Source organism: Acomys minous (assembly GCF_964271855.1).
Source record: "Acomys minous genome assembly, chromosome: 3".
Taxonomy (NCBI): domain Eukaryota; kingdom Metazoa; phylum Chordata; class Mammalia; order Rodentia; family Muridae; genus Acomys; species Acomys minous.
The window spans coordinates 57,462,333-57,483,734 of record NC_140485.1 but is presented as its reverse complement, the minus strand read 5'-3'; positions in this window follow the sequence as shown (position 1 = coordinate 57,483,734).

Below are 21,402 nucleotides of genomic sequence, written 5' to 3'. Positions count from 1 at the left end.
GTTTTGTCTGCTCAGCCTACGGCCATTGACATTCCACCTCCGGCCAACAGAGGGCACTGCCGGACAGAGCCGCATTGACTTCAGGATTCTGTGGGGACTGGTGCCACCTAGTGTCCTCCTCAGGACACAGTGGGGGAGGAGGGGCCAGTTTTCGGCTGCATAGAAGAGAAGAGGCAGAGAGAACGTTAAAATGATGGCACAGGAAAAGTCAAGCCCAGTTCACAGTGAGGAAAAGACAGACATGAAGCCAAGAGGAACCTTCTTTAGGCCTTCAATCCTTCCCCAGGGCATGTTGGGTGCTGGGCAGGAGCCTGACTCCATCTTTGATGAGAAGATGCAGAAGGTTTGAGCCGAGAGGTTGCAGGCCCAGGGTCCCCCAGGGATGCTGTAGCGTGGTACTCCAGCACCTGCCCTCCCGCATCCTCCTCTCCGCGTCACAGGCACTTTGTTGCCCACCTGGGAACCTGTTCTCAACTCCTCTTAGAGCAAGAGTGCCTGTGAGATGTTGGGCCCAGTGTTGGCAGTGAGAGCTGTCCTCCATCTGGGCACATGACAGGACTTCAGTAGGCTTTACTGGAGACCTTCGACCTCTACCTCAGGGGTCAACCCTTCATGGAAAAGGAGGCTTGTTCTCCCACACTGGGCCCATCAAGGGAGGGACCATCCTGGTCAGAGTCTCCTGGGAATCCAGTCTAGAGCAAAAGAGACAGGTTGGGGCTAGAGCGGGAGGTAGCAGTGCCCACCCCCACTTTGTACATGCTTTATCTACAACCTGGGATTGACCATAGTCTTTGTGACAGTCTGGTCCTACAGCCTGGAGTCCTGCTGTGTGGCCCTAGAAGCCTGTCTTGGTCATGCTTAGTGTCTCCCTGAACTGCCTGCCTTGAGTCCTACTTCTTTCTGCCTGGATGTCCTTCCAGCTGAGGCTGTGCCTGCCTAAGTTTCTGGCCTGTCCACAGGCTCCAGAAGCCCTGTGCAGACCTCCCTAGGGGTCCCCCACCCGCTAGCTCCAGCTCAGGTACAGGGCTGCCCCCTCCTACTTACCTTAAGTGAGACTTTCCTGTCTTTTCTTCCAATCTGGGTCTATAGTGGCTGCTCAATATTCATAATTAGTATGTTAATGTCCCCTCCACATCGCTAGTCACTCTCCCCATTTCTGGGCTATTGTCCTTCAGCTGTAGAACAATGCCTCGAGGTGCCCTCCTGCTCCCTTGGGAACTCTTGGATGTCTGCTTTCCTGGGTGAAGCCACCAGACTCGGGATGGTGCCCTGGGCTGAGGGTTGTCCCAAGTCCCCAGTGCACTCTGTCCATTTCTTTGTGTGAGCCTTTTCCTCCTCCGCTGGCTCCTGCTAAGGGAAGTAGCAAAAGGAGATGGTTTGTGAGTTAGAAATACACTTTTGATAGGATTTACTTTACTATGCTTAATTGAAAAGCACTGAAGTTGAGTCATGAATATTCAGGTTGGAGTCTCTGGCAAGAAGCCAGTTTTTGAGGGTGATTCAGGGACTCACCTCAGCATGGGGCCCGTCCACCGGGAGTGGTGGTGGGGAAGCTATTAATTGAAATAGCTTCATTAATTAGTAATTAACAGCAGGGTAATGACTATGTCATGCGTCGTATTTCAGTGATGCCCTTCATGTGTTATAGGGCCTTTAATTAAAGGATATGCATTTTAATTAAAGGCAAGCCTGGCCCTTTGGCCTTTGGAATACAAAAGATGTTCTTGATTCATTTGAGGCTGGAGGGTGAAGGCTAGAGGCCATGAGGGTTATAGGCCAGTACCAGAGAGGACCTTGGCCCAAGGCTACAGAAAGGAGGGAGGCTGGGAGTCCCCTTCAAGCTGCACCCCAGGCCCACCAATTCTCCAAGGGTCCACCATCCCGGAGGGAAGGCCTGGGAACTGTGCCTTTAGGGACACAAAGCTTCTCCCTGGTGCCAGCTTCATTTCTCTTCATCATGAGATACTGGGGGCAGGGGATGTGCCCCAGCGATCAGTCACTGACAGGGAAGCCTACAGAGGAAGTAAGAGTCAGCGAGCCAGGCACAGTGGTCAGGGGAATCTCACAGCTCTGACTAGCAGTAAGATGATTCTTTATTTATATAGGTTTCACAGAACAAAGACAGACTAATGGTTATCCAAGAAGTACAGATTAAACGTTTGATTTTTTTTTCATTACATGTCCAGGATTACAAGTTCAGTCACAGCTGGGCATGGTGGCACACGCCTTTAATCCCAGCACTCAGGAGGCAGAGGCAGGTGGATCGCTGTGAGTTCAAGGCCAGCCTGGTCTGCAAAGCGAGTCTAGGACAGCCAAGGCTATGCAGAGAAACCTTGTCTTGAAAAACCAAAAAACCAAAACCAAAACAAACCAAACCAAAAACAAAACCCCCCAAAAAACAAGTTCAGTCACAAGTAGAAAGTAGAGATAGAACAGAATTTATTTTCATTATCAGCCCTATTTAAGAGTTTCTTCCAAAGCCAGTTATATGACATATGATTATACAACAATCTGCATTTAGGCTGGCAGTGTTTGCAGTTTTAAGGAACTGCAGACAAACAGAAAATATCTGAACCAGTCTTTTCATGAATAACAAATACTAATACTTAAATCCTTTTACTGTATCTATGTTATTAAGTAGGAAAAGTTTACTTTAGCCAGTCTGTCTTATTTACTAAGTTCTGCTCCTCCAGGGGTGTACCCTGTACAACCTCCTATCTTTATACTACATTTTCAGAGAGCTCTAAACACATTGTAGAAAGAGGCCTTGAATCTGTAACTTATTCTCCTGGTCAGTCAGAGCCTGTGCCAATTGCCTCTCTTTTCCCTGAACCAATTACGCTGTTTGAGTTTGCTCAGGGGTAGCTACCCCAAGAAGATTCCTGGAGTGATGGCTTCATTTAGGAATTCCCAGCTTATATTGTTCATCTGTGTTTAACGATCTCCTGGCCATAAGGAAGATTTCCAAATAGTGGCCAGCTAAAGTTATGTTTAGACCTTCCCTAAAAAAAAAAAAACTCAGACACAATTTTCTTGGGAAAAGATGAGTAATAATGCAGGAAGCCCCCAGGACTGCAGCACACAGAGAGCAAACCTAAAAAGTGAGAGACAGAATGCAGACGATTGTAGCATTTGGCTCAGCTGTGTTGGATTTGTGACTTTTCCAGTGGACCTGGCTGAGCCGGAAGGGTATGGTCACTCATCCAGCTTAGCAACGAGCAGAAAGGCTTCAGCCCCTAACAACCGCAGAAGGATTCCTTTTACGCGATGGCTCCAAAGGCTTTCAGGCCCATTTGTAAAGTCCTGAAGCCCAGCAGGCAGAACCCTAGCTCCTGGCAGGGGTGGACACAGGAGCAGGACACACAAGTCTTGCTGTCCCCAGAGGGCCGCTTTGATGAACAACACTGCCTACTGAGGTCATTGCTGTGTCCGGCTTGCGGCTCCATGCTGGATGACCCAAGCGGCCCTGGAGCAGGTGACGAGGCTTCCTACTCCTTGGAGAAAGTGACTGTGGCTAGGAAGGAAGGAAGTCCTGCTCGACCTTTGACAGGAGCAGCAGAAAGCTCCTGCCTGCCCCAAGGCCAACCCTGAGTTCTAGGATCCTTTCCCTACTCCAGCTCCTTCTGGACAAACACGAGAGCAGAACGCTGCCGGCCCCTCCCCTCTCCAGTCCCACCCCCTCCTTGCCATGCTCCCATCTCTCTCTTTGTCTCCTTCCTACTCTGTTTCTGTCTTATACAAAACACACTCACACATTACACTCGAATCAGTCAGTATCCACTTCCGTATGTGTAATGTGGCACACTCACACACCCATACAAACACACACGGGCACACACTCAGAATAATTACACAGGCATATTCATGCACCACCACACATGCACATAATCTGCACACACACACACACACACACACACACACACACACACACACACACACGCAAACCAACATAAATGTATGCGTGATTGTGTGTACACATGTATGGCCTCAGGCTGTCCACAGGGCTTAGAGGCAAGGGGAAGGGGTTCAGGTTTTGTAGCAGCTTGGCACAGATGCACTTTCCATCCTAAGTTACCCCAAGAGGTCCATGGTTGGGGGTCCCTGTTTCCTGGACTTCATGGTCCGTGCTCCTTGTTACCTCGTTGCCCCAGGTGGTAGAAGTTATCAACTGAAGAAAATTCAAGAGCCCCTTCACCCGGCCAGGAAAGCATGAACTCAACTCCCTCCTCAATGACCGCAGGATGGACGGCAGGGGCTCAAGTTTTGTACCACACTCTGGCAAAAGTGGTCAAAGGGGCAGAGTGAGCATAGGTGCTGAGGCCATCGAAAACATGGCTCCACATTTTCCACTCTCCCTGATCTGATGGCTTCAGAAGCCAGAGTGTCGCTTCGGTGGCTTCTGTGGCTTCTGTGTGTGTCCAGCACATTCCTGGGACCCTTTGTGTTGCTACCCTGCTGCTGTGAGAAGACTCTTTTTAATTTATTTATTATGTGTACAGTGCTCTGCCTGCATGTCCACCTGCAGGTTAGAAGAGGCCACCAGGCTTGTGAGCCACCACGTTGCTGCTGGGAATTGAACTCAGGACCTCTGGAAGAGCAAGCAGTGCTCTTAACTTCTGAGCCATCTCTCTAGCCTGTGAGAAGACTCTTATCACCCCTGCAGGAGTCACCTGGAAAAGCTGCTCAGGCCTGAGCTCCTGACTGAGAGAGCACAAGGATTTGGAGGTTGTTTCTTTCTTTCTTTTTTTTTTTTTCTTTTCTGTTTAAAAAAATTTTTTGTTGTTGTTAAAAAAATTTCTTTTTGAGACAGAGTTTCTCTGTGTAGCCCTGGCTGTCCCAGAACTCACTCTGTAGACCAGGCTGCCTCCAAACTCACAAAGATCCACTTGCCTCTGCCTCCTGAGTGCTGGGATTAAAGGCATGTGCCACCATACTTGGCTTTGTTTCTTAAGTAGCAGCTTCTGCCACTATAGATTAGGGGGAGAAAAGAGCCCACTGGAAAGGAAGGGCCAGGACCAGCATTCCGGTACCAGACCAGGTGCTCGGACTGTGAACCAAGATCACAGGCTGCAAAAGGTAGGAGTGTGCAGGGCAAGGGAAGGCCTGGATAGAGGGTGTAAGAGCTGAAACAGTGACAAGGACAGGAGGTTGCTCTATAGGAGTGAACATTTCAGGAGGACCCTGGTGGCTCAGCATGTGTGCTAGGCAGTGTTGCCTGAGCCTCTCCTGCTGCCTCATGGCTTAGTCTGCTCACACCTGTGGCTTGGAAGGACTCTAAGCAACACCTGTCACCTACTGTATCTCAAAGCTGTGCCCCCAGCTTAGTGGAGTGGGCAGCCAGACTTCAGAGCTACTTTAGAAAAAAGCCTTCAGCTGAGAGAGTTTGTGCCCAGGCCATGCTGGCGGAGATGCCGCCAAACATGCAAGATGTGTGACAAAATACAGCCTGCCCAGTTAAATTATCTAGTGCATTCAACATTGATTACTGTCCTCCAAACCCCACCCTCTGTGGGCCAGAATGCAGGCTGGAAAACATCCCCTAATACTTCCCCGGGCTCATCAAGAAGAGCAAGACTGGACCCTGCCCTGTTACCTGACTGTAGAAGTACTGTTGTCTATACAGAGCAGCTTACGCCCCAGCTCCGGCTGTACACAGCAGGGCCATCGTGGGGTTGTCTGGTCACCAAGTCTAAGAGCCGTGTGCCTATAGTCCATAAACAGAATTGAGAACTTTCCCTTGGACACTGCGGCACACAGCAGCCTTGGCCTCTGCAGCTGACTCCAGCCGGGATTTTTGTAATCAGCAAGCCAACCCTCCCCGTCTCTGAGACGAGAGCCTAACCCTCCATTGCCACTCAGTTGACCGAAGCACAGGCCTGACTCTCTCTTCCCTGAACAAACCTGTTCTTCCAGCCCAAGCCATTGTGGGACCCTTGGGGGACAAACCTCCAAAACTCTGGTGTTTCTGGCTGTCTGGATCAGGTGGCATGTGTTGTCTTTGTACTCTGTGAGAGCTTGGAGAAGGCTCTGGAGAAAGGCCACCTCTATGGGATACTGGCTAGGCTGAGGCCTTCTGTGGACCATCAGCTTTCCTCTAGCTTGTTTTTGTTTTTTTGGTTTTTTTTTTTTGGTTTTTTTTTGTTTGTTTGTTTCTTGGTTTCTCAAGACAGGGTTTCTCTGTGTAGCCCTGGTTGTCTTGGACTCACTTTGTAGACCAGGCTGGCCTCGAACTCACAGAGATCTGCCTACCTCTGCCTCCCAAGTGCTGGTATTAAAGGTGTGTGCCACCATGTGCTGCTCTAGCCTGTCTTATATGGGGCTTCCAGCATCTCCCCCTTACCATGTTTAATTGGCTAAAGGGACTCTCACCAGGGTTAATTTCTACACAACAAACACATAGCATCCTTTGGCTACTTGGTTTGGGTCAGAGTTGACCCTCCATCTCTTCCACCCTCCATGCTCTCCAGTCTGATATCCTAGCTGGTTTGGAGTCTAATTCTTGTCTTGCATTTTCTTCATCCACCTGCCTTTCATGGACAGCAAGTGACTCTCCAGCCACGCCCGAGACCAAGCATCCTAGAACAGGCAAAACCTTGCCTAAGAGCAGCATTCTTGGGGCCAGCACTGCTGCTCCTCAGAGTCTCTTGGGACACTGTCTTGGTGGCCAGTAGGGTTCTGTCCCTCTGACGAGCAGCAGTCAGAGATGTAGTGCCCCACCCCCACCCCCATTCGTATTCATTGAGTTTTGCTCACAGTGGAGTCTCTTGCCTCTCCACTGTGCAACGTTCTGTCCGATCTGTCCACATCGAGTGGATTACAGGCAGCCAGCTCCTTGGGCCACTCTCTCTCCAGTCCGTTTGCTCTTGGGAGACAGATGGACACTTGCATCAATATCCCAGCAAAGGAGACCTTCTGCCTCCGTAATTAGCTCCCCTGCTCGCTCGCTCCCCTGACCTTACCCTGTGACTGTCTGTCAGGAGGAATCTTTGCAATTGGTCTTAATTGGCAGCTTCTTGCACTCTTACAGAGACGGAGGGGGCTGCAGCTGCCTCCTGGTGGGTGGAGAACTGGTCTGCTCATGTTGGTGGGGACAGGACCGTGTAGACGCACTGGGGGCAGCCTCTGCCCCGACCTGTGGTGTTGGCTGCTCTTTGGAGCCAGCTATTGAGGGCAAGACTCTGGGTACATGCACAATCCCTGTGTTTGTGGTCCTGCTCACAGCAGTGGCCTGGGAGGCAATGCCCATACCACATGTGTGGCCCACTAGTTCTTGCCCCAGGAGGCCCTGACTTCCTCCCATAGCCGTGTCTTGCTATTCACAAGTTGCGCATCTTCATCTCACAAAGACAGGGTCGGTTACTGTTTGCTTGCGGGCGGGATTCAAAGGGGTTTGAAGAGTAAATGTTTTCCTAAGTTTTAGCTGACATTTAATTTTAATGACTTTCTAAACAAAGTAACTACGGGTTGAGTGTCTTTTCATGGTTCGCTGATGTCTGACAGGTGTTTTGCCCATGTGGGAAGCAGCTGTGGAAAGCGTTTTCCTAATAGCTCATAAATAACAAGCACTTAGCATCTCTCTTTGTAGGTGGCGCTGCCAATGGCCAATTTGTTCCTCAGAAGTGCCCACGTCGGCCTGTCAATCAGTTTTTGCCGTAGGCACTTTTTGGTGATTAGAAGCCCCTTGGAGAGTGAGGACTCCAAATTAGTTTTAAATAAAAAATAAGAATATTCATGTCGCTGAACATCTAAAGGCAAGGGGAACAGCAGAATTGGACCAGTGGCTCTGGTCCCAGTGCCATGGGGGGAGAGGCTGTGGGTCCAGACCCACTGGGATCTCAGGGGACCAGATGTAGGCAGGTGACACAAAGAGCCACCAAAGTGGGGGTGACAGGCCCAGGATTCTCGCAAATGGAAGGAACATCATGGGCAGAGCATTGCTGTTTTGAAACACAGCAGCAGCCGCAGGGGAGGGCACCACTGTGTCTCAGGACAGGACGTAATTGGCAGGCTCCAGGCAGGAGTGTTTCATGTCACTGAGCCTTTGCTGGGACATGAAAGCTCATTTGAGGAGCAGGGAGGGAGGAAGGCCCGTCTCCTTGAAAGAAGAACAAATGTTCTTTTTGAAGAAGCTGCAGCGAGCAGGGCTAGTTCCTGCAGCCTGATGGACGCTGTCCTTTCAGAACCCAATTCCTGATGAGGAGGCTCAGAGGAGACGGGCCCCTGGCTAAGCCTGCAGCTTCCAAGTTTGAGTCCAGGCCTAGCTGGACTGCAGTAAGCCACCGCTGCGGGCTGTAAAACCGTCAGTAGCTCTGTAGCTCCGGGATGGGATTAACACGAGCCAGTCCCAAGGAACCAGCTGCTGAGTCGACAAGGACTCAGGGCCTGCAGCTTCAGGGCCCAGCTCCTGGCCCAGGTGGTTTGACCCTGCCTGCCACACTTCGCTTGGATGAAATCTTCTCTGCTTTTGGTTGGTCCCTTTTGCAGCTGTGACCAGCAATGGCTCCCAACAGCTCCTGGTGCTGTCCGAGGTGCTGAGCCTGTACCATGCCCAGCTCAGGAACGCAGCGACTCCCGTGCAGCGTAGAATGGTGGCTGCCTAAGTTTAAGGCCAGGACAGGGGACTGGTGGCCCAAGCCCACTCTAAATGGATGTACCACACTGTGAAGCCTAGTGTGTGAGAGCTGGTGCCTCCACCTGCCATCCCGGAACAGCAAGGAATCAGCCCTGAAGCTGCAGGTCCTTGGCCTCCTTGTGACCTACAAACTCCTAAGCTGGTTTCTCAGGACTGGGTCAATTTGATCTCAATTTCCTCTCTCTCTGGGGCCCACTCTGGGGTTACAGCCCCTCTTACTGTCCTCAGAGGTGGCTTACTGTTGTCCTGCTGGCATCTGGACCCACATTTGGCCCTAAGTCCTTGTTTGCATCTAGGCAGCTGCAGACTTGTCCAGGAGCCCACTTCCTCCTGGCCCTAGCCTCCCCATCAGGAGTCAGGTTCTGACAGGCGAACTCTCTTCAGGAAGTGGGTAGGGTCCCAGAAAGCAGATGAAGGCAAACGTTGCTGTGTGAGTCTGATCCTCCTGGGATGTGTTTACAGGCTGGGTTTCCAGTGGCATCCACTGCCTCAGTTTCCCTTCTTTCCCATAGCTGTGCTCCACTGGGAAAAGAAATAGGCCTCACTGCACTCTAACCTCTGACCTCACTCTAGCCAGGGATCCTTCACCACCCTTCTCCAGCTTCCTGTGTCCCCTGAAATGTCCCCTTCCTCCCTCATATGCGCCACTCTGCTGCCTCAGCCCCTCTCACACCCCGTTCCTTTGCCTGGGGAAACCTCTTGATTCTACCAGGGTTTGGCGAGGGTGTGGCCTCTGTGGGACATGGGTCAGTGCAGTGACCTTTGCTCCCCACTAGGCTGCAGCTGCTCTAGTCACCATCCCACCACTTCTGCTTTGGAATTGCCTGAAAAACTACAGATTTTTTTTTTTCTGGATTATAATATGATTGCATTCTTTCTTCCTTCTCTTTCCACCATCCTAATTTTTTTAAAGAGAATTTTATTTTATGTACACATGTTTACCCACGTGTGTGTGTGTGTGTGTGTGTGTGTACCATGAAAAGGATGACTTGACCTGGAGCCATGGATGGTTGTGAGCGGTGGATTCTGGGAACTGAACCTGGGTCTTCTGCAAGAATAGCAAGTGCTCTTAAAACTAAGCCGTCTCTACAGCCTCTGTTGGTTGGATTTTTGAAACAGGGTCTCGATACATAGCTCTTGCTGTTGTGTAATATATATACATCCAGGCTGGCCTTAAACTTACAGAGGCCCACCCACCTCTGACACCTGAGTGATGGGATTAATGGCATGTGCCACCATGCCCAGCTAGGTGTGTGTGTGTGTGTGTGTGTGTGTGTGTGTGTGTGTTGTTGCTGTTGTTGTTGTTATGTTCAATGTGATAAAAAGCAAGCAAAACCATTTGAGTGTTGTTAAGGCTCATGTTAGCTGCACCAAATGCATTAATTACAATTGTGCAACTAGCACATTTGTTTCTAGATCTTTTTACCTTGCCCCAAATATCCACTACTTAGCACCAGCCACTCCCATTCCCCCCTTTTAGCACCCTGTCAGTCCCTGGTGGCCTCTGGTGGCCATTCTTGGTCCCTGTGAGCTCACTCAGTCTTTGCACGTCATAGAAATGAAACAGCTAAGGACACATGACCTTTGTGTCTCGCTTCTCCTCCAATCACATTTCCAGTCCCCTTTGTGTTGTGCTAAGACAGTGCTCTAAGCTTTTCAGTTCTCGACAACAGCCCGCCATGCGACATGGCTTGTCTGCAGAGGCGTTAGCTGGTGCGTGTTCGAGTCCGCTGTCCCTGCTGAGGCCTGGGTAGGGTTAAGTGCACTGAGTAGTGCTGCTGTGTGTGCCCAGCGTTTGTCTCAGCCTATTTAGTTGTGACTCTTGTGCTCACAGTTTCTCTCAGGATCTTTGGTTATAAACCAATTTAGAAAGAAGCCACAGAGGACCATCCATCCTGCTCTAAGATGCAATAGATCCTGATAGGCAGATACAAACAGGCTCCTATCAGACCAGGAATTGGTGATGATAGTGGATCCCATCCGGTCTGGGGATCCCAGTTGCTAGGGGGTACTTGTTTTTTTTTTTTTGTTTGTTTGTTTGTTTTGTTTTGTTTTTTGTTTTTTCTGGGCATGAGTGTCTGTATGGTAGCACTGTATGGAGTCTCCAGCTAGGCCCCTGCTACACCACTAAATATTTTAGCAAAGGAACATTTCTTTTTTTTTTTTTTTAAAAAACTGAGTGGCCAGATGTCCAAGTTGACAAAGTGCTTAAGGCGTTTGCCTGATAAAAAGCCTGAGCCCCTGCTAGACGGAGATTGAAAACTCGCCTGAGGCAAGTGCGTGATATTAAAAACATCCCTGGCTCCTTTGTGCAGGCTCTGTGCATGGAGGTTTGAAGCGGGCATCCATCTGTCGCCGCAGCGTGGCCTGACACTCAACAAAGCCCGATCGATCTTCGAGCAGGGCGCTCTGCAGCAGTCGGAGTAGGGTCCACCAGTCCGGGCGCTGGCTCCACACTGAGGGAGCCATCATCAATATGAATGAGGTGGGCTCTGGCTGGTGGAGCTGAGCTGGCCTTATGAAGAGGAAATAGCCTGGCCTGTGTGGAAGGTAGCACCACCAACTCTCTCCCCAGCTTTGTCTCCCAACTCAGCTCGCTGGAGATATTTGCTCCTTGGAAAACTGCCTCTGGCATCTAGGAACCTCCAGAGACCAGGAAGGATCTAATGGAGGCCATAATGTTCTCCTGGGAGGAGGTGGACATGGGTCCGGGGCCTGAGCAAAGCTACATGTCTGCACAGACAAAATGAGAGGGGGGAAAGACCGAAGGCCCCGGGAGGGGCTAGGGTAGCTGAGGTACCCAGAAGCCAGGCACACGCCACACTAGCACATGGTACAAAGGAAGAGCTGAGAAGCCCTGTGAGGAGCTATGGCTAAGTATCCAGGGGATTGGTTCTTAAGCCACTGTATGCATGTGGCTACATGGAGGTCACCAGCACCAACGTGGATCCAAGACAGGCAGCATTATTGACATGGAAGACATGGGTCTGCCCCACACAGCATGATTTTGTTTGCAACCGTGAGCACCATGGCCACTATTGTGATGCTAGTGACCATCTGTCAAGCTTTCTGTGGGCAGCTTCTTATCTCACTCGACTCTGACAGACCCTCAAGATGAGGATCGAATCTCCCACCTTTTGGAAATGGCCTGGGCTGGACAGGAAGTGGACCTTGCTTCTGAAAAAGTGTGGCCCGGGTCCTGACTCTGCTCTCCCTGCCTAGGTAAAGGTGGCTACACACTCTTTCTTCTTGGTCACCACACAGACTCAGTGTGCACACTTAGCTCTGGAGGAGTCTGGTGTGGATTCCAAATTCTGGCCACGAGGGCAGGCTCAGTCTGCCTGCTCAGCCTACACATGTCCCAAAGCCGTGAGATCTCTGCTCATTTTGTGTGGATGAACATTTCCTTCCTGATAGATTCCTGCACTCAGGGGGAGGCAGCAGCTGGCACTCAGGTAAGGGACAAGTGAAGGGACATGCAAAGCAGACCCTGAACAGGAGCGGGGCTTAGGTAAGTGCCCTAGTTTCCTTTGGGCTGCTGTGACACAACACCAACCAAAAGAAACTTGGGAGGGAAGGATTCGTTTCTCTTACACTTGTGAATTACGATCCATCATTGAGGGAAGTCAGGCAGGACCTGCTGAGGAAATCACTCTGGCTTGCTCGAAGGAGTACTCATTTTCTTTTTTTCATTAGATTTATCTACTTTATGTGTGTAAGTGTTTTGCCTGTGTGCATGTATGCATGCCACATGTGGGCCTGTGCCTGTGGGGTCCTGAAGAGGGCATCAGAGTCTCTGAAACTGCAGTTATAGCAACCATATGGGTGCTGGAAAACCAAACCCAGGTCCACTGCAAGACCGCAAGTGCTTGTAAAAACTGAGCCATCTCAAAAAAACAAAACAAAACAAAACAAAAACTGAGCCATCTCTCCAGACCACACCTGCCCAGGGATAGTGCTTCCTATGGTGGACGAGGCCTTATGCATCAGTTAAGACAATCCCTCACAGACATGTCCACAGACTAGCCTAATAAATACAATTACTCAAACAGGCTCCTTTTGTGAGGCGATTGCAGGCCGTATCAAGGTGACAGTCAATGCTACTTGGAGGGGAGAAGTGTGCAGGGAAGGCAGTCAGATGAGGCTTCCAGGTGAGATAGGGACTCAGCACCAGGCCAGCTCACAGGCTCTCAAAGCCTCAGTGGTTAAAAACCCATCAGTCTTGGTGCCACGTGGCCAAGGCCAATCAAAGCCCTCTCTTTCACTCTTTCCCAGGAAGGTAGTTCTGCCAATGCCCCCAAAGTCCCTTTACGGGGCAACTTCAGTCGTCACATGGAATCTGTGTAAGAGGTGAACGTCCAACCCAAACCCAGCTTTTGGATGGGCTGCATCTACCTTGAGGATACTTCTGAGCCTGAAAAAAATTACAGATAATCAGGAAATTGGCCAAGCAGGCTGGTTGGAAACAAGGGTTTAAGGCTGAAGGTCTGCTAAAGGCATCATGAGTGATGGGGGGCCTGCAGGTATGGCAGTGCAGGTAGCAAGGATGCACATGGGGAGGTGAGAGGAGAGAAGGGGTACCCAAAGGGGAGCAGGTGGGGAGGGGAGCAGGTGGGGAGGGGAGCAGGTGGGGAGAGGGGAGCAGGTGGGGAAGGGGAGCAGGTGGGTAGAAGAGCAGGTGGGGAGGGGAGCAAGTGGAGAGGGGAGGAGGTAGAGAGGAGAGCAGGTGGGGAGAGGAGAGCAGGTGGGAAGAGGGGAGCAGGTGGGTAGAGGAGCAGGTGGGGAGGGGAGCAGGTGGGGAGGGGAGCAGGTGGGGAGGGGAGCAGGTGGGGAGGGGAGCAGGTGGGGAGGGGAGCAGGTGGGTAGAGGAGCAGGTGGGGAGGGGAGCAGGTGGGGAGGGGAGCAGGTGGGGAGGGGAGCAGGTGGGGAGGGGAGCAGGTGGGGAGGGGAGCAGGTGGGGAGGGGAGCAGGTGGGGAGGGGAGCAGGTGGGGAGGGGAGCAGGTGGGAAGGTGCTTTTCCCTCTCCTCTCCTCACCCCTCCTATACTCTCTCATCCCTTCATGCTTCCTCCTCTCTTCTCTCCTTCCTCCTCCTCCGTTCCTCTCCGTTCCATTGGATCAGGCACTGTTTCCTATGGCTGCTGAGGGCTGAGGTCACCCTCCTGACTACTGGTATTCAGCCTGTATAGAAAGTCTGGCTGCTACAATCTCTATCTTAGGGTGGCTCCCTACATGCCTGTAACTTCTGGAAGCTCTCCATGCTGTGTGGCCAGCATGTCTTAAGTGAGTGCCTAGAAACCCAGAGTACAAGGAGGTTTACAAGGAAGCCCTTCCCAGAAACCTTCCAGGGCAGCACCCCAGCCATGGCTGGACTAGGTAGGGCATTGTCTTCTGTGGGGCGGTTGAGTCAGAGAGACCTTGGTTCACATTCTGGTCCCTGAAGGCAGCAACTGAGGGGCCTGAGAGGAATCCTTGCTCCTTCCTCCTGGCTCCCATCTGTGAGGTGAGAGTAATAAGTTATGGTTATATGATGCTCCCCATAGATGCCCACTTGGCCCTCAGATATCTTCACAGTGTAGCTCCTGGGCAGAGAGCAGAGAGGCCGCTGGGCTGGCAAGTGTCTCTCAGGGCCAGTTTCTGGGATCAGGTAGCTTCCGTGTGACGTGTGCACGTACATGCATGGATAGGGCTAGGGGCACGTAGCTGGCCAGCTGTAACACTCTGATTGCTCTAGCAGAATAGTCAGAGGAAAGGCTTGGATGTGCCCAGTGCTTGTCTAAGTCATAGCTGAACGACTCTGACTTTATGCAGAATTGAAGGATCTTCTCGGGAGTGCTGGAGGCCCCGGAGCTCCACACCTAAGTGCCATCCACTCTGTGGCTGAGTACAAAATACGCCCCCTCTTGCACTTGGAGGCAGAAAGCCTGGATCAGCGGCGGCAGAGCCACAGCCTTCCACGGCGCTGGCAGTGGCTGTCAACCCTCCTGCAGGCCTCTCTCTCTGCTCCATCTTTATGTCACTGTTCCCACATGGCTCTGTCCCTGAACTCCTGCCGTGGCTCTCATACGAATGCATAGTACAGGATATGAGGGAACCTCGCCTCCCCTCCAGACTTGCAGCTTTATCATGTTTCACCAGACAAGTCATGGTCACAGATCCTGGAAACAGGGCGGTGGCCTGTTCTGGGCTGATGTCGTCCTATGTATGAGGACTAGCGAGTGAGACCAAGAGTGGCAACAGGCCCAGTGGGCCCCGTGTTTGCACAGGAGGGGTATGGACACAGCACAAAGCCAAACCTTTACTCACTGGAGCACGCTGCTCTATCTCAAGCTCACTTCGGTCTAGCACGACCTGGGTTTGATTACTGGCTGGGAGAGCTGCACACACCGCGCTAATAGGTCCTCCCTCCTCCCAATTTGTAGTTTTCTGGGAATTTATGCAACACAGGGCTCATCAACAAAGCTATTGCTCATGGTGGCTAAGGTCATTCTGGGATCACATAGGCCCATTTTAGGGATCACCACTCAACCCCTAAAATACCCACAAGTGGTAGGATACATTCAAGGGGTAGAAGCATGTGAGAAGAGGGCTCCCTCAGCCCATTAGCCATTCGTGAGCACCTTCCCTAGCCTCCACGGAGGCCTGTCACACAGCTCCGGAGGTTTTTGCTCCTGAGTGACTGCCTTTTCCTTCAAAGCGGAGGCCAAGCTAGCATGGCGGCACAGGCTGTTAGCTCCAGCACTTAGGAGGCAGAGGTGGGTGGATCTCTACAAATAAATACAGTACTGGCCTGACCGACAGAGTGAGGTCCAAGCTGACCAAGGTTACAGAGTGGAGCTTTGCGTCAAACAATAAGAACAAACCAAAATGGAGGTGGTTTATGCTGCAAACAATACTTCTGGTCATGTCATCACTCAGGTCCTAGAACTGTCTGCATCAGAGAGACAAGGTGGACGGCTGATGTTAATGGTTTGCTTCACAGTGTCCTCTCAGTGAGTGGCCAAGCCATTCAGTCACCTGTGTGCTTGGGCCTTATGCTGGGGTCTGACAGTGCTGAGGGCACAGCAACCCTCAGGTGCCAGTTGTCAGTCTGTGTTAGCTCTCCACACCTAGACCAAAGCAAGGGTAACAGCAGCAGACACACTTGCCACCACTTACCAAGTGGCATTAGTGTTCAGAGAACAGGTACTCATATACAAGTGTGTGCATGTGTGAGTACACGTGTGCAAGTGTGTGGACGAGCATGCATAGGTATGTGCAAGTGTGGTTGTGTACCTGTCTAGACGTGTGTGGACATGTTTAGTTATATGTGTGCATTTGTGTGTGTATATACATGTGCAAAGGTGTGTGTGTGCAAGTGCTATGAGTAGCTGGGTCCTGGCCAACCAAAGAGAAGAGAGAAAGTAGTAAGCTTGATATAAGCCGGTTTGGGGTACAAGGGACTCCCCCAGGCATGCGTGGCTTGTGGCTGTGTGACCTGGGCATTGTGAAGGGCCTGGCAACCCTAAAGGTATCTGAGTATGGTGAGAGGCTGTGCTGTCACCATCCTAAAATCCTTAATGGTTTTGAAATGAAGGCCCCATTTTATTCTGTGCTTTTGGACTGCAAACTCCCAGCCCTGTTCCCAGCAGCGCAGGGAGCAGGAATGCCCATCATCTTTCAGAGGAAGAGACAGCAGAATGCTTTCTCTGGGGGCCCTGCATGTGACTTCCCCTGAATTTTGGTCTCATTTAATATGTGTAATGTGCAGAGAAGCAGGTCAGAGTTTCAGATCAGCGCCCAGCACGTAACGAGGGCAGCTGCTTCTGTCCATCTGGGGCCTGCCAGCCCTGGTATCCCTTCCCAGGCTCAGCCACAGGCCTTGCCCACCGACGTCTGCTGGTCTCTTCCTAATGAGCGATTGTGGATTAAAGTGGGGGGCGGTCAGCCACAAGGGCCTGATCTATATTAATTCTCAGCAAAATGAAAATTGCAAAGATTTACTTAGGGTCGTTACAGGAGGAAATTTAATCACAGCTTCATCCCTGGCATCCGTTGGCTGGATGCATAGCTGCTGCCACTAGGGGATTTTTGGATCCCCCCACCCCCCACCCCCTGTGTGTGCCTGCATCCCCTGGTGGCTTATTTTTCCTATTAAAGATATCTCCAGATCAAAAAAGTACAGAATGGAAGATGAGAGATGGCATTTGCGCTGGGAGGCAGCGGCGATCAGTGGTGTCTCTCCCTGGCACTCACCAGGGATGGTCTCAGTGTCTCCGAGGGTGTCTTCCCTGCCACTCAGTTCATCATAAGGAATCTTCCCAGCTGGTTTATAATCTGTTGTTTCACAGGCTTCTAACCATGAAGACCAAGCACTCAGCTGCAGCCCTGGGTGGTGAGCTCCTCCTAGGCCACCATTGCCATCTCTGCACCCACAGAGACATTCCTCATTCAGGCTGACTGTGCCTTTTCCTGTCTTGTCTCCACCTTATGGGCAAGTCTGCAGCCCTCACTGGCCTTGAACTATAGAAGCCTCTCCAGGCGTGTGGGCAATATTCTCAGAAGGGCTGTTCGGCGTTGGTCCTTCATGGTGGGCCTTCTCTGTGCACACTGTTCAGTGTCTGGGAGCAGGGCACGTCTTTCGACATCTTGGGACAGATTGGTGGGATCTCTTCAGCAAGATTAAGGTCGAACTGATATCTCCATCCCCCAAAAGTCTCTCACACCTCAGAGGCTCCTTCAGGGTCACGTGTATAGAACTCAGGGTGGGGACTCGTTAAGAGTGACAGCCATGCCGGGCGTGGTGGCGCATGCCTTTAATCCCAGCACTCGGGAGGCAGAGGCAGGCGGATCGCTGTGAGTTCGAGGCCAGCCTGGTCTACAAAGTGAGTCCAGGATGGCCAAGGCTACACAGAGAAACCCTGTCTCGAAAAACCAAAAAAAAAAAAAAAAAAAAAAGAATGACAGCCATGGTAGCTGCAGGCTTGGCTGTCCTAGACTCACTTTGTAGACCAGGCTGGCCTCGAACTCACAGTGATCCTCCTGCCTCTGCCTCCTGAGTGCTGGGATTAAAGGCATGTGCCACCACACCCGACAAAAACCTTAACTAAGACAACTGTGGCTTAAAAATAAAGTTGTGATCTGCAAAAATGTTTGGAGACAGATGGGGGTTGACTGATGCTCTGAATATATTTAATGTTGGGTGAGACACCTAAAAGTGGCTAAAATTGGCCTGGGGTATATCTCAGCAGCAGAATGCTTACTTAGCATGAACAGGACTCAGAGTTAACCCTACTGCCACAAAGGAGATGTTTAGAGTGACATGTGTTATGGAGAGATGTTAGTGCTTAAGAGCATTGGCCACTCTTCCGGAGGACCCAGATTTGAGTCCCAGCACCCACATGGCAGCTCACAATTGGCTGTTCCCCTAGTCCCACAAGATATGAAACCCTCTCCTGATGTCACTGGGCAAAATACTCATATGCATAAAATAAATTATTTAGAAAAAGAAAAAACTCGGGGCCGGAGAGATGGCTAGGGGTTAAGAGCACCAACTGCTTTTCCAAAAGTCCTGAGTTCAATTCCCAGCAACCACATGGTGGCTCACAACCATCTATAATGTGATCTGTTGCACTCTTCTGGCCTGCTGGCTCACAGGCAGGCTGAATTTTGTATAAATAATAAATTAATTAATTGAAAAAAGAAAAAGAAAAAACTCATAGTGTGGGAAGCTGATCTACTCCCCAGAAGGGCAAACCTGCATTCTTCCCTTCTGGCCTTTCGGAACAATAATCTTTTGTGTTTGTTGGCCACAAGTGTCCTTTCAGTGAGAGGGCTTTTTTCCCCCTCCATTTTTCAAGACAGGGTCTCTCTGTGTAGTCCTTGCTTTTGTAGATCAGGCTGGCCTCGAACTCACAGCGATCCTCCTGCCTCTGCCTCTTGAGTGCTGGGATTAAAAGCATGTGCCACCACGGAAGGCATGTGACTCTCATGGAAGATGAGCTTGAGTGAGCGCCCACCAGGACCTGGAGAACGTGACTGTCCCACTTAACCCCCCAGCACACAGGTCTCATTACTGTCACTTCGCAGAGCCCAGATGGGATTAAGGGGGGCTAAATGCCCATCACAAGCCTGATGTCTATGGACAGTGTCTGAGAACAGAGTACACAGCGCTGGGGGCAACTCCTAGCTCACCTATGTGGTGGGGTGCATGGCAGGATCAGGTGAAAGCCACCATCCTCTTTGTAGGCTCATTCATCATATGTGTGTGTTCAGGGGGCCTACACGATATGGTGAGGCTTCCTAAGGAAGTCAGTGTCCTTGGAGTTTGTCTGTTCCTGTCACCTGTCAGTGTCGCCATTTTCTAATAAGGTATATATTCGTCACTGTGTCCCTGACCCTGTAGTGCCGGAAGCTTGTCCTCCAACGCTAATGAGCATGCACCATATCTCCTCCAACCAGAGACCACCTGGCCACACAAAGGCCCCTTTCTGCCCTTTGTACAGCAGAACGACCAGGGCTTTCTCAGATCCAGATGAGGTCTGAAGGTTACATAATGACCCTGCAGATCTGGAATGTTCTGCTTTCAGACTGGCACCTAGAACTCAGGAGTCTCAGTGAGGAGAAGGCTGTGTGCATCTCCACAAGCATGCACACGCATGTACACAAGGCTGTACCTCCACAAGAATGCACACCCATGTACACACATGCATGTTGCTACACACAGGCATGCACATAACACATACACATATTCTTGCCACCCACTCATGTGCACATGCTATTGAAACCTAAACACATGAAGCACGTATGCACATGTGCACATGTGGCATGGACACATGGGCGTATTCTACATATGTACATTCAATAATGTTCACAATACTGCTGCTCCAGTCTCAGCTGATGGCCACATGGTCCCAGACAGGACAGAGGACAGCTGGTCACTTGTTTCTTGCCCATTAGGGCAACTGGGCCTTTACAAAGCCAGATTCATTAGCACTTCACCTGTGGGCAGTAAATAAGGCATGGAACCCCAAAATGCAGTGGGGTGCTTTCAGGAGTACCCTTTGATGGTTAGGGGAAAAGGCTACCCACAGACAGGCATGGATGTCGGCAGGAACCATTTTTCCCAAACTGGCTGTGGCTGGTGGTGGTGAGACTCAGGGGGGAAGCTGGAGGGCGAGCCCCCACATTGTCTAGGAGTGGACGTGGGCAGGACTCTGCCCTGTGTGCGGGTCCTCTAGAAGCAGATTTGTCCATTCTGGGTGATGTTTTCCTCTCTCTGGTCTCCCTAGTCACCAAGATGAAGAACAGACTGGAAAGCTCTGAATTAACATCATTTTGTTTGCTCTAAACGTTGGAAGTGCTGACTTCCTGGCACCCTCTGAGGGTACACTGGGTGGGGATGGCTCTGCCCAGAGGCCATCTGAGGAGTACTCTTGTCCCTGAGGTCCCTCGGCACTAACTGGCTCATTGACGGTACATTTGCACATTTCTGACACTGACACTGTGGGCTATTCCCACTGTGATATGTCAAACATTGAGTCCAATGTGCATCTCATGGACAGTGTCCCACTGCTGTACAAAGAGCACCTATAAGGTGTGTGGACTTGGGAGTCCTGGTTCCCACCCACACCGTGCCAGTCAGACAGGCAAGTCATGAAATGCCTGGGGCTGGGGCTCTGACCCTCGTCAGACCATGGCACCACAGCATGGGCCAAGGCAGGCTGAGAACTGCTTGATGCCTCAGGGTCTGCTGGGGCTGTAGAAGATGGAATTTTTTTTCTGTGTGTGAAGCACAGAGACCATTTGCTTACAGGGACTTTTGAACATCAGTGCTATGAGCAGTCAGAAAGCAGGAAGTTCTGAGAGAGCTGGGCACAGCTGCGGATTACGCAATTCTGCATTGACTTCGATGAAAGCATCAAAAACATATCCTGTCAGATGCCTTGTGGCCACCAAGAGCATCATGGATCTCATGTGTGTCTTAGCATTTGGGCCCCAAATCTTGGCTGGGCAAGCCCTCTTCAGGACAGCAAAAGTGGTCCTTGTGGGACTAGAAAGACTAGCCTCACTCATGTCAGGCTAAGTCAGAGTCCTTGGGAGGGTGATGGTTGTGCGTCCATTGCTTTGGAGAAAGTGGGACTCAGAGGCCAGAAAGATGCATGAAGTTCTCTGCTGTGCTGGCTGTTGTTCTGAGCCTCTTACATTAGTAGCTATGGTGGTTTGAATAGACTTCTGCCCTGTGCCACTACTTTTGGGTGTGAGTATATGGCGGCCCTCATAGACTCATGTGCTTGAATGCTTGGCCCATGGGTAGGGGCACTATTAGAGATGTGGGTGTGGCTTTGTTGGAGGAAGTGCGTCACTGGGACAGGACTTTGACGCCTCAAGCCAGGCCCAGTGTGGCAATTCTCTTCCTGTGGCCTGCTGATCCAAGTGTAGAGCTCTCTGCTCTTTCTCCAGCCCCATGTCTGCCTACATGCGGCCATTCTTCCCGCCATGATGATAATGGGCCAAACCTCTGAGCCATAAGCGAGCCCCAGATAAATGCTTTCCTTTACAAGAGTTCCATGAGGCCCAACATGGTGGCTTACACCTTTAATCCTGGCACTCTGGAGGCTGGGAGGGTCTCTCTGGGTTTGAGGCCAGCCTGGTCTACAAAGAGAGTCTAGGAGAGCCAGGACTACACAGGGAAAGGCTGTCAAAAAACCAAACCAAAACCGAAACCAAACTATAAGAGTTCCATGATCATGGTCTCTTCAGAGCAACAGAAACACTAACACTAAGACAGTA